At 41.2% G+C, this 11,036-nt stretch overlaps 1 pseudogene; it reads right to left on the bottom strand.

The window, feature by feature from the left end:
* Window positions 1–9,750: 9,750 nt before the first annotated feature.
* Window positions 9,751–10,056, bottom strand: LOC149212470 (auxin-responsive protein SAUR71 pseudogene; annotated as a pseudogene).
* Window positions 10,057–11,036: the final 980 nt, after the last annotated feature.

The raw sequence follows: 11,036 nt of genomic DNA, 5'->3' as shown, positions 1-11,036 counted from the left end.
GAGAGGAAACAATAGAATTTAAGGAATATAATCAGTTAAAAATAAATACCAACATACACCTATATTTTTCAAGAATTTTTTATTCCAAGTTGGTTAATCAATAAGACTTGGGAATATTTAAAGCTTTGGAAGTGGGATAGGTTCTTGTAAGTTAGACAAGAACCCTAAGTGCCCCATTTTCAGATTAGGTGGTTCATGAGTTTTGATAAAATCGAAGATGTGATGTGCATGCCACAAATCTAGGAAGAGCGACACTTGGTGGGAGGTTTCTGAAATGATCCTTGCATGCAACCTCCAGCTGCTAAAAGTATATCCCTGAATCAAGGGATGCCTTTGCATGCTCCCTTGGGAGAAGCAGTCCATGCATGCAAATCAGTTTTGATCAGTCCCAGAGGGAACCGATCAACCTAACTGCACATACAACAGCCTATTCAGCTGAGGGAAAAAAATGTGCATTTCTAGGAGGGAGCTGGGCTGGCTGCCCAGAGGGATTGTGCAATTTCTGGGCAAAGCAACAATTTCTGGATTGAGTAGTCCCGCTCGTAGGAATTGCACAATTTTCTCAATGAACAGTGACAGGTAGATTTAAGCAATTCTGGAGCCGAGCAGGCTGCCAAACAGAATTGCGCAATTTCTTGAGGGAGCTACTCAACCCGCAGCTGGACCAAGTCCAGAGAAACAACTTGTGAGAGGGATGCAACAAGCTCTCAGGGACAAGTTGTCATTCTGCAAGAAAATCATTGAAGCTTGTGTACTTGACAAGGAAAAACATGCTGCTATGAATGGTTGGTAGGGACGCTCCAAAACGAAGCTAAGGAAAAATTTTGGAGGGTGGTTGTAGTCGCTACAACAAGGAGATATGTCGAAATAAAGTCCTGAATCTTCTCTCAATGCATCTAGGTTGAGAAACATGCAATGATTTTGTACGGGAAAACTTCAGAGGACAATTCATGGTAAGGTATTCTAAGCCCTTAAAATATCGAAGTGAATGCTCATTTTCTACCTATGCCTATCATTTATGCTGCTTCCTTGTGGCTTAAACGACAATGGATAAAGGAGATAAGGGAGAAAGGGCTTCTAACGTTTGTGCATGATGGGCTTTCGATTAGGGTAAGGAGATTGACCAGGGTACAAGTTATCTCCTCTAGATGCATCCAGGTTGAGCACCATGCAAGGGTTTTGTGTGGACAATTCCGCAGGGCAAATCCTGGTAAGGTATTCTAAGCCATTGAAAAATCCCGTCATTGAATGCTCTTTTTCCATCTATGCCTATCCTTTATGTTGCTTCCTTGTGGCTTAGATGACAATGGACAAATGAGATAAGAAGGGGGAAGGGGATTTTGACCTTTGTGTAGGATGGGATTTGGAGTAGGGTAACGAGATAGATTAGGATACAAGTTGTCATGTGTATGAGGGAGAGAAAGCACATTTAGATAAAGTGTATAGGGATCAGGTGCGTAGAGATTGAGGACATGGAAAAGAAAGGTGTAATGATTGTCCATATAGAGATCAATCAAGGGAAATCATCAAAGTATAAGAGTAAGATGTGTGAGGATCGGGAGTAAGAGGGTAGAGGTCAATTTTGCAAATCGAGAGGTAAATTGGTCTTATGATGAGAAGATGGTGGCGAGTAATGTATGTTGGTGCACAATGATATCTCTTTCTATCATCCACTAATTACTATAGTTCAAACTCTTCCTGGTACCAAATCTCCTCACGATGCATCTAGGCTAAGAAACATGTAAGGGTTTGTGAGTCTTTTTCATTTGCAGGAGGATATATGTCGCAATTGAGTCCTAAATCAAGAGGATTCGATGAGAAATCATTGAAGAGATATCCAACACTGCAACCACAAATATCTTGATCCGGATTTAAAAAAGAACGCAACAAATTACAGAGATAACCATAAACACAAAGATGCAGCGGAAATAATACTTCATTTCATTAATGTAAAATACTGAGATATTCTTACAAACAGAAAATGGAAATAAACAGCTAGGGCGATGGTAGCTTATCTCTGAGAAGAGATGTGGTGGCTACATGCCTCTGAACTCTGTTACAATGAGGCTTGAAGGCCTATTTATTGTTGAGAAACAATGGAAAACCCTAAACATCCAAAAACCTAACCCTAGAAGATGAAACGCCAAACTGTGGGCCCCGTTTGGGTAAATTGGGAAATCAACTTCCTGGGGTCGTAACTTTGGCATACGATCTCCGTTTGACACGTACAATATCTTGTTAGAAAGATATATCTGAGAAATACAACTTGGGGAAGAGAAACATCGGTCCATGGACCCATGTTGCTCCCATTTTTCCCAAAAAACGTCATTTAGGGCCTCAAAACGGCTCCGAAAGTTTAGGACCCGAAAAACTACTAAAAATAGTAAACTGTGCTATAATTAAGGAAACTGAAAAGTTGAAAGAAACAATGGTGAGGGTCCAAGTGGACTTGGCGGGTGGCCACCAATATCCACCTGGATCATTCCTCCCCCCCTTAGGAAGAAATGGTCCCCATTGCGTTGAGTTCCTCCATGAGATGAGGAAACTTCTGCTGAACTTGGTCCCTGGTGTGCCACTTGCCCTGGTGAAGGAGTTGGCCTGCTTTGACAACTCGACACAGTTGGATGTTCTGCTGGCAAGTGTGCTTGATTTGTGTGTCCATGATCCGATCAGTTGCAGCTTGTTCCATGCAATCTGGATTTAACTCTGTGGGTGTGAGCTGTTTTGCAATGTCGGATGTGTCTAGTAATGGTGGAAAGTATGGCTGAAGGCGGTCCACATTGAACATTGGGAGTAGGACAAGGAATGGGGGAATGCTATGCTCAAATGCATTATCTCCCATAGCCTTGGTAATGGTGTAAGGACCATATCGGAGAGGTTTGAGTTTCTGATAGGCTCCGGTAAGGAGTTTCTTTTGCAAATGCAACCAGACTTTGTCGCCCACTTGAAACTTATGTGGCACTCGATGTTGATCATGTCGTTGCTTGTACTTGGCATTTGATTTCTCCAGAATGTCATGGACTTGCTGGCGAATATCTTGGATGTGCTCAATGAAGCTGTTTTCCTTATCTGTTTCGGACTGAACATGAGCTGAATCTATGTGAGTAGCTGCAAATGGCATGGCCACATCAATGGGACATAGTGGCTGGAATCCCAAGCCCACCTGAAAAGGGCTATGGCTAGTCGCGCTGTGGAGAGCCCAGTTGTAGCTGTGCTAAACATAGGGGAGGCTCTCATCCCATGTGCGTGGATGCTTTGAGTTGTATACGCGCAAAATGTGTACAATCATCCTATTGACAACCTCTGTCTAGCCATCAATTTGAGGATGGAAGGCTGTGGACTTAGTGAGTTTGGTGTCCAGCATTGACGAGAGACTAGACCAAAATGTACTGAGGAACCTGTTATCCCGATCTGAGATGATAGACTGTGGAATCCCAAAGTGCACCCACACTCGTTCAAAGAAGAGTTTAGCAGTGGCTTTTGCTGTGATATTCTTCTTGCAAGCCGCCATAATGGCAATCTTCGAGAAACTATCGACGACCACAAAACACAGTCATTTCCATGCTTAGTGGAAGGAAGGCCTGATATGTAATCCATGGAGATGCATTCCCAAGGTCGACTAGGGGTAGGTAGTGGGGTATAGAGGCCTTGCTTCTTGATTGTCGGTTTGGCAATGGTGTAGGCAGTGCATGATCCGATGTACTTCCCGACATCTTGTCGAAGATTCGGCCAATAGAAATACTTATGTAGTACTGCCACTGTTTTCTCGACCCCGAAATGCCCAACAACCCGACTATAGTGTGCTTCCCAAATCATCTTGGCACGCTTGCTTGAAGGAACACAAAGGTGACCCAAGTGGCATAACAGGGAATCCTAAAGGTGAAAATTTGGAACATGTCGACCCTTTAAGAGTGCCTGGTATGTGTGGCCAAAGTTTGGGTCGCTTTTGTAGAGAAGTGGCCAATTAGAAGTCTCGTGCCCACAAGAGTTGAGCACGGTGGTTAATGACATGATCAGTGGTCGACTGAGGCAATCTACAACATTATTAGTGCTGCCCTTCTTATACTTGATATTTAAATGGAACTATTGCAGGCATGTGGACAACTTCTGATGGCGATCATTCTATAATTTCCCTTGGGTCTGTATGAACTGGAGGGGTCAGTGGTCTGTGTGGATGACCGTTTCCTTCCCCAAAATGTAATGTTTCCATTTTTGGCAAGCCTGCACAATGGAATACATCTCTTTGTCATAAGTGGGATACTTCTGGACTGTGTATAAAAGTGTCTCACTATGATATGCCACCGGATGCCCGTGTTGAGTAAGGACTGCCCCAATAGCATAGCCAGAGGCATCTGTCTCGACCTCAAATGGTTGTTGCATGTCTAGCAATGCGAGCACTGGTGCCGAGTAGAGGCGGTCTTTCAATTCTGCGAATGCCTTTTGTTGAGATTTAGATCAAAAGAATTTTTCTTTCGCTCATCCCCTTTGTGACTTGACTCAAGTGCCAAGTGATATGAGAAAATCCCAACACGAACCTGCGGTAGAAATTGGCAAGACCTAGAAAGCTGCGGAGCTTCGTTAGAGTGGTTGGAGAGGGCCAATCCCGAATGACTTGGATCTTGGCTGGATCCACATGCACCCAATTTTCATCAATAATGTATCCCAGATACTGAACCTGGGTCATGCCAAAAGTGCATTTCTCCAAATTGGCGCATAACTTGTGTTACCGCAGTGTTTGGAGAACCTATCAGATGTGCTGGAGGTGCTCTTCCCAACTCTGGCTGAAGATCAGGATGTCATCCAAGTATACCACTACAAATGAGTTGGTGAATGGCCGCAAGATGTCATCCATTAGCCTCATGAAGGTTGCAAGAGCATTCATCAATCCGAAAGGCATAACCAACCATTCGAAAAGGCCCTCCTTGGCTTTGAAGGCAGTCTTCCACACATCGGAGGGTTTGATTGGTACCTGGTGATATCCTGACTTCAAATTGATCTTGCTAAAATATTTTCCCCCCTTCAGTTGGTCCAAGAGGTCATCGATCTGTGGGATCGGGTACCTATTACGGACAGTGATCTTGTTCAGTGCTCGATAGTCAATACAGAGTCTCCAAGTCCCATGTTTCCTTTGTACCAACACGATCGGGCTCCCACAGGGTGATGAACTCGAACGGATGTGACCTTTTTGTAGCAGCTCCTGAATCTGCCTCTTCATTTCATTGTTCTCTAGAACGGACGGCCGATAGATTGGTCCATTAGGCAGCGATGCACCTGGGGTCATATCGATGGAGTGCTTGACCTTACAATGTAGAGGAACCCCTGCAGGGAGGTGAAGATGTCCTCATACTGCTCCACGACCTTGTCCATCTGTAGTTGTCGTGTAGAGGGGCCCTGTCTGGAGGTTGTGACCATTGTCTTCTTCTTTCCTTGAGGGCGTGTCATCAGGGAAACAAATTTCCCGATTTTGAAAATGAACTTACTGCATTGTTTTGCAATAACCAAAGAGATGGTGGTAGGCGGTGCTACCTCCAGTATCCTGTACAACTTATTTCCCAAATTAATAATAAGAGCATGGGGCCTTGATTCATACACACATGTCGCTTCCACAAGTATGGTTGTCCTAATAATACATCATAAACTTCAAGGGGAGCAATGTCACATAATACCTCATCCATGAAGGGGTTGATGTTGTATGGAAGGCGACACTGCTGGCTCACGTGAAGATCTCGTCCTTGGTGAAGCCACCTGATGGTGTATAGTTGTGGATGTGTTGTGGTCGGTAAGCCTAGCCACTTCACAACCTCTGCCGAAATGAGGTTCTTTTGGCTCCCGCTGTTGACAATGAATTGTAGCAGGGATCCCTTTACCCACATCTAGGAGTGGAAGAGACGCTCCTCCTCCTCTGGATCTTCGAGTTCCTCCTTCTGGATCTTCGTGGTGGCAACGGTAGCATTGGGCTCCACATCGATAATCTGCTTCTTTCTGTCATTCCCCTTGTCGGGTTCTGAATCAAAGTCGGAACATGCATCTAATTCTAAAATCTTTAGCTCAGCCACCAATGACTGCTTGGCCCGACACTCACTTGTGTTGTGAGTGGAGCTCTTATGGAACTCACACCATTTTTCTGTGTCCTTTTTGGGCTTCATGGCGCTGTTCTTTGCTTGCAGCTTTGGCGGGTTGTCTTGGGCCACCCCACCTTGGCTTTGTCCTTTGTTCTGCGATTTGAGGGCACCTTTCCCTTGCTTCAGATTTGTAGATCCAAAGTCTCGCTTCTTCTATTTAAACTTTTGCTCGACCTCGACAGCATATTGGTATGCCGTGCCGAGCGAGGAGATGTTCAGGAATTCTATTTCTTCCTGGATGTACTTGTGCAGGTAGCCACAATATTTGAGTATCGAATGCTGCTTTGAATCCTTGATACCCAAATTTGTGCGAAGGGTATGGAAAATATTGGTAAACTCCCGCAAGTCTTGGTCCCTTCCCTGCCACAGCATGGTCCACTTTATGTATTGATCCTCATAGCTTCCGACAGGGTAGTGCTGCTCCTTGATGGCATCCCAGAATGAATTCCAGGTGGGTGCGGTTGAAAATAGTGAGCCAATACTTTCATCCTTCTGCTCGCAGTAGGTTTCCCACCAGTCCTTGACATGGGGGGCTGCTTTGAGAACAGAAAAAATAATCTTTTCCCGACTGGAAAAATCATGAACAGAAAAATAACCCTCTAGCATATTTAACAATTTATCAACTGCATTTGCGTCTATCTAACCCTCGAATATGGGGATTTCAAAATTAACTTGTACCTTAAACGATGTGGCATTTCCAGAGTAGCTGTGGGAAGTCGATGCGTCGCCCCTGGGTAGCTGCTAAAGGATCTAGGCAAAGTAGTCCATCATTGCGTTCCTTTATCGCTCGAGGGCTTCTTCGAGCAAGATTTTGAGAGGATCTCCTGCTCCCTCATCTTTCTTTTCATCCGCCATGGGAGGCTGTCAAGTTTTGCGAGGCTGGTCTTGTAAAGGTTTGACCAGTTCAAGCCCTAACTCCTTATATCTTGACCTCAATGGGGACATGCAAAGAAAAAAAGAGAAAAAGCATACCGCTCTGATACCACTGATCTGGATTTAAACAGGAACACAACAAATTATAGACATAACCATAAACACAAAGATGCAGTGGAAATAATACTTTATTTCATTAATGTAAAATATTGAGATATGCTTACAAACAGAAAATGGAAATAAACAACTAGGGTGATGGTAGCTTATCTCTGAGAAGAGATGTGGTGGCTACATGTCTCTGAACTCTGTTACAATGAGGCTCAAAGGCCTATTTATTGTTGAGAAACAATGGAAAACCCTAAACATCCAAAAATCTAACCCTAGAAGATGAAACGCCAAACTGTGGGCCCTGTTTGGGTAAATTGGTACATCAACTTCCCGAGGTCGTAACTTTGGCATATGATCTCCATTTGACACGGACAATATCTCGTTAGAAAGATCTATCCGAGAACTACAACTTTGGGAAGAGCAACGTCGGTCCATGGCTCTGTGTTGCTCCGAGTTTTCCAAAAAAATGTCGTTTAGGGCCTCAAAACGACTCCGGAAGTTTAGGACCCGAAAAACTGCTAAAAATAGTAAATTGTGCTACAATTAAGGAAACTGAAAAGCTGACAAAAACAATGGCGGGGGTCCAAGTGGACTTGGTGGGTGGCCACCAATATCCACCTGGATCATATCTCAACAAAGCGAGAGGATTTGATGCAAATATATCCTACACTACAACTACAAATAATGTTACTGTGCCTTCTTTCTCTTGTCCTACAACAGATGAAGGCTCGATCACTAGATTGCACAATTCTAGCATTGCAAACTTCATTAACAATGGTATGTGGGTATAAGTTTGTGAAAATAAAGGTGATACATTGGGGCTTTTAGCTACTAGATTGAACCTCTTGTCTTAGAGCGTTACATCAAACCCAACATTCCAACCATGTATGAAACATTAATCTTAAAAATTATCAAATATATAAGCACTAAAATATCAAATGTTGGTTGTGAGAATGAGGTCAACAAGTGCCTTATAGGGAATGCTAACAATAAAAAACAATAATTTTTTGGTGATAAGCTTGTAGATGATTGCAGCTTGTTCCCATTTCATACCATTTGGGGATTTTATGTAGATTTTGTTTAGAGGAGGGTCAAATCTCTCTTTTGCCTTTTTTTTTATAATTCTGCCACTGCCCTCCTATTATATTTATTTCATACCGGAAAAGCTCAGGTTTCACATAACTCTCCGCATATTAGTTTCCTATGTCTCTCCAAAGTGTTTGGATAAAGTTACACAATTCAAATTCTTAGTCTCCCTTTACCCATAAATTAACTGCTGTGCCATGTTGTGCTCATGTCTATGAGCAAGATGATATTATTTGCCTCTATATGATTATAATTAAAATGATTAATCTTTTGAATTCCCTATTTCTAATAAGTGATGGGCTTCATCATGAGAAAAATTCTTAGAGTTTCTTCACCCCTACTGTGTTAAAGAGACCTATTCCATCAAACAGGTCTTTTCAGTTATCAAAGAGACCTATTCCATCAAACAGGTCCTTTCAGTTATCAAATTTTAAAATTGCAATGCATTTTGAACATCATTTTATCTGCAAGAGAAAGGTTGTGAATATTAATCTTTCTAATTCAAGTCTTACCTAAATCCTTCATAAATTCATATATTTCCATGACTTCCATAACTATATTTTGGAATTATTGTTGAAGAATGATTACTCTGATTTTTGTTGCTTCCAAGTGAAACAACATCATTTCAAAGTACTTTTAAAATGGAATTAAACATGAGCCCTACTGTGCGAGTTTTTTTTCCATAATAGTGGCTGAAGTAAAGGAACTCCCGAAAGTAAAGAAACTCCCAAACTACGGTGACAATGTGGATATTTAGTAAGTATGGAGTTAAGATTAAGCGCTGAGATTTTACAGTTCATTACTATCATTAGAGGACAGACATTTAAACACCTTTGAGTCAAATTTGTAATTCTAATTCCCATGTTTCTTACAGGTTAAAATTACAACTCTAGAGAATGGGGTATATCGTGTAGACTTTCTTCTCTACGCTAAGCATAAAGTATTATTTTCTGAGCCAATTCATGCTAATGAAATGCTGGCTTCAGAACATTCCAGTCGCCCAGTATAGAGATTATGTGGGAACTTGTAGAAGCTTGTGTCCTGAGACAATTTAGAAATTTGTTACAGAGTTTCTCCTATCCCACTCCTCACCGGCCCACAATAATCCCTTCCATGTGCTCACAAAGCTAAAATATCAATTCCATACTTCCAAGTCAGAGCATATGCACATTCAGAAAATGAGACTATATATTTGTAAACTGCTAGTATATCTTATTAATTGAAGCATCATTTTGAAGAAAACAACATAGTTACTAGTTCTTGAGACTTTCCCTGGTTTTGACTGTTTAACACAGGCGTCAAATAGGACCACTAGCTAGTAGTCAGCTGCCAATTTTCTATGGAGGAAAGACCCACGTTTTCATTAAATGGAGAAATTCTTCCCACACAGGTTATGGTTCTTAATAAAGCAACCAAAATCTAAACCGTGGAGAAAAAGAGGTTGAGTTCCAGTTCTGCCATCAATAAACCATCCATTCATTATCACATATACGGAGATAAACTATGCATCCATTAATGGATTTTCGATACATTCATTAAAAAAACCAAGGGCTTACCAAAATCATTCATGACAGATTGATAACGTTGGATGTTTGCTGTTGATGAGCTCAAGAATCCTCTCAAACAAGAATACATCACAGGGAATCCTGAGAGCTCCCTTGTAACTATATCCGAATTCCTCTACAGAAGCCTCCAGCAGCTCTGAAAATAAGGAATGGTTGAGAACGGTGGCATGTATCACAAATCTTATAACAATATCCTTCCCTACACACACAGGCACGAATCCCTTCGGAACAGTATTGTCATTCTTCTTGCCATATGAACTCTGTCTGCTCTTCTGGTTCTTCGCTATCTTGAGAAACGCCATTGACCGCCTGAGGGAATGGATATCAATAACTCTATGCATGAAACGAATCAAGTGGCACACTGGAAGTGATTGCGAAGAAATGAATGTTTGCTAGATTTAGCAGAGCAGGAGAACATATGGCATAGGATACAACTCCTCTGATCATCCGCTATAGCATTGAAAATCTGCTACAGAGTGTGAATACTGGAGTTCCAAGCAAGAAGGACCATATATATGGTCAGATTTGCCGAACAATGATACGTCTACCGTTCATGGGATATTGTTTAAAAATGCATATAATAAGAAAAAGTCGCACTCGATTTGAAAAGTCCAGTCAAAATCGACTGTGGCGTACATTGTTGAATCAGAGACCGAAAGCGTGGGATATTTATTTAGACCACAAACTACCCCATATGTAATTTTAAAATTTATTATCTGGCCTATACATAAATTTTAAGTTTATTCTCTAGGCTATATGCAGACATTAAAGGAAGGAGTTGTTTTAGACCACAAACTACCCCATATGTAATTTTAAAATTTATTCTCTGGCCTATACATAAATTTTAAGTTTATTCTCTAGGCACATTAAAGGAAGGAGTTGTTTTAGACCACAAACTACCCCATATGTAATTTTAAAATTTATTCTCTGGCCTATACATAAATTTTAAGTTTATTCTCTAGGTTATATGGAGACATTAAAGGAAGGAGTTGTTTTTAGTGTGATTATAAAATATGTAGAATTGTTTTTAGTGTGATTTAAAATATTGGATTTTATTGTTTGTAAAAACATTTAAAGTGAAATTTTAGAAAAATTAAACTAAAAAAACCTACATTTGTTAAAATATCTCACTAAAAACAAATTTAATTTTAAATTAATTTGCGATTTTTACTAGAGGAATATTTCCAATTACCAATTTCCTTATGTTTGGAAGTTAGCTTTAGTAGATATGTTTTCTACCTAGTTTAACTAGGATGCTTTTATTTTACTTTTTTCAACCTAA

This window comes from Pinus tabuliformis, chromosome 1_1, assembly GCF_031772625.1.
Source record: "Pinus tabuliformis cultivar Carrire ecotype Pingquan chromosome 1_1, CPIR1, whole genome shotgun sequence".
Taxonomy (NCBI): domain Eukaryota; kingdom Viridiplantae; phylum Streptophyta; class Pinopsida; order Pinales; family Pinaceae; genus Pinus; species Pinus tabuliformis.
The sequence above is the reverse complement of the archived record's forward strand: the minus strand, read 5'-3'. Positions and strand labels throughout refer to the sequence as shown.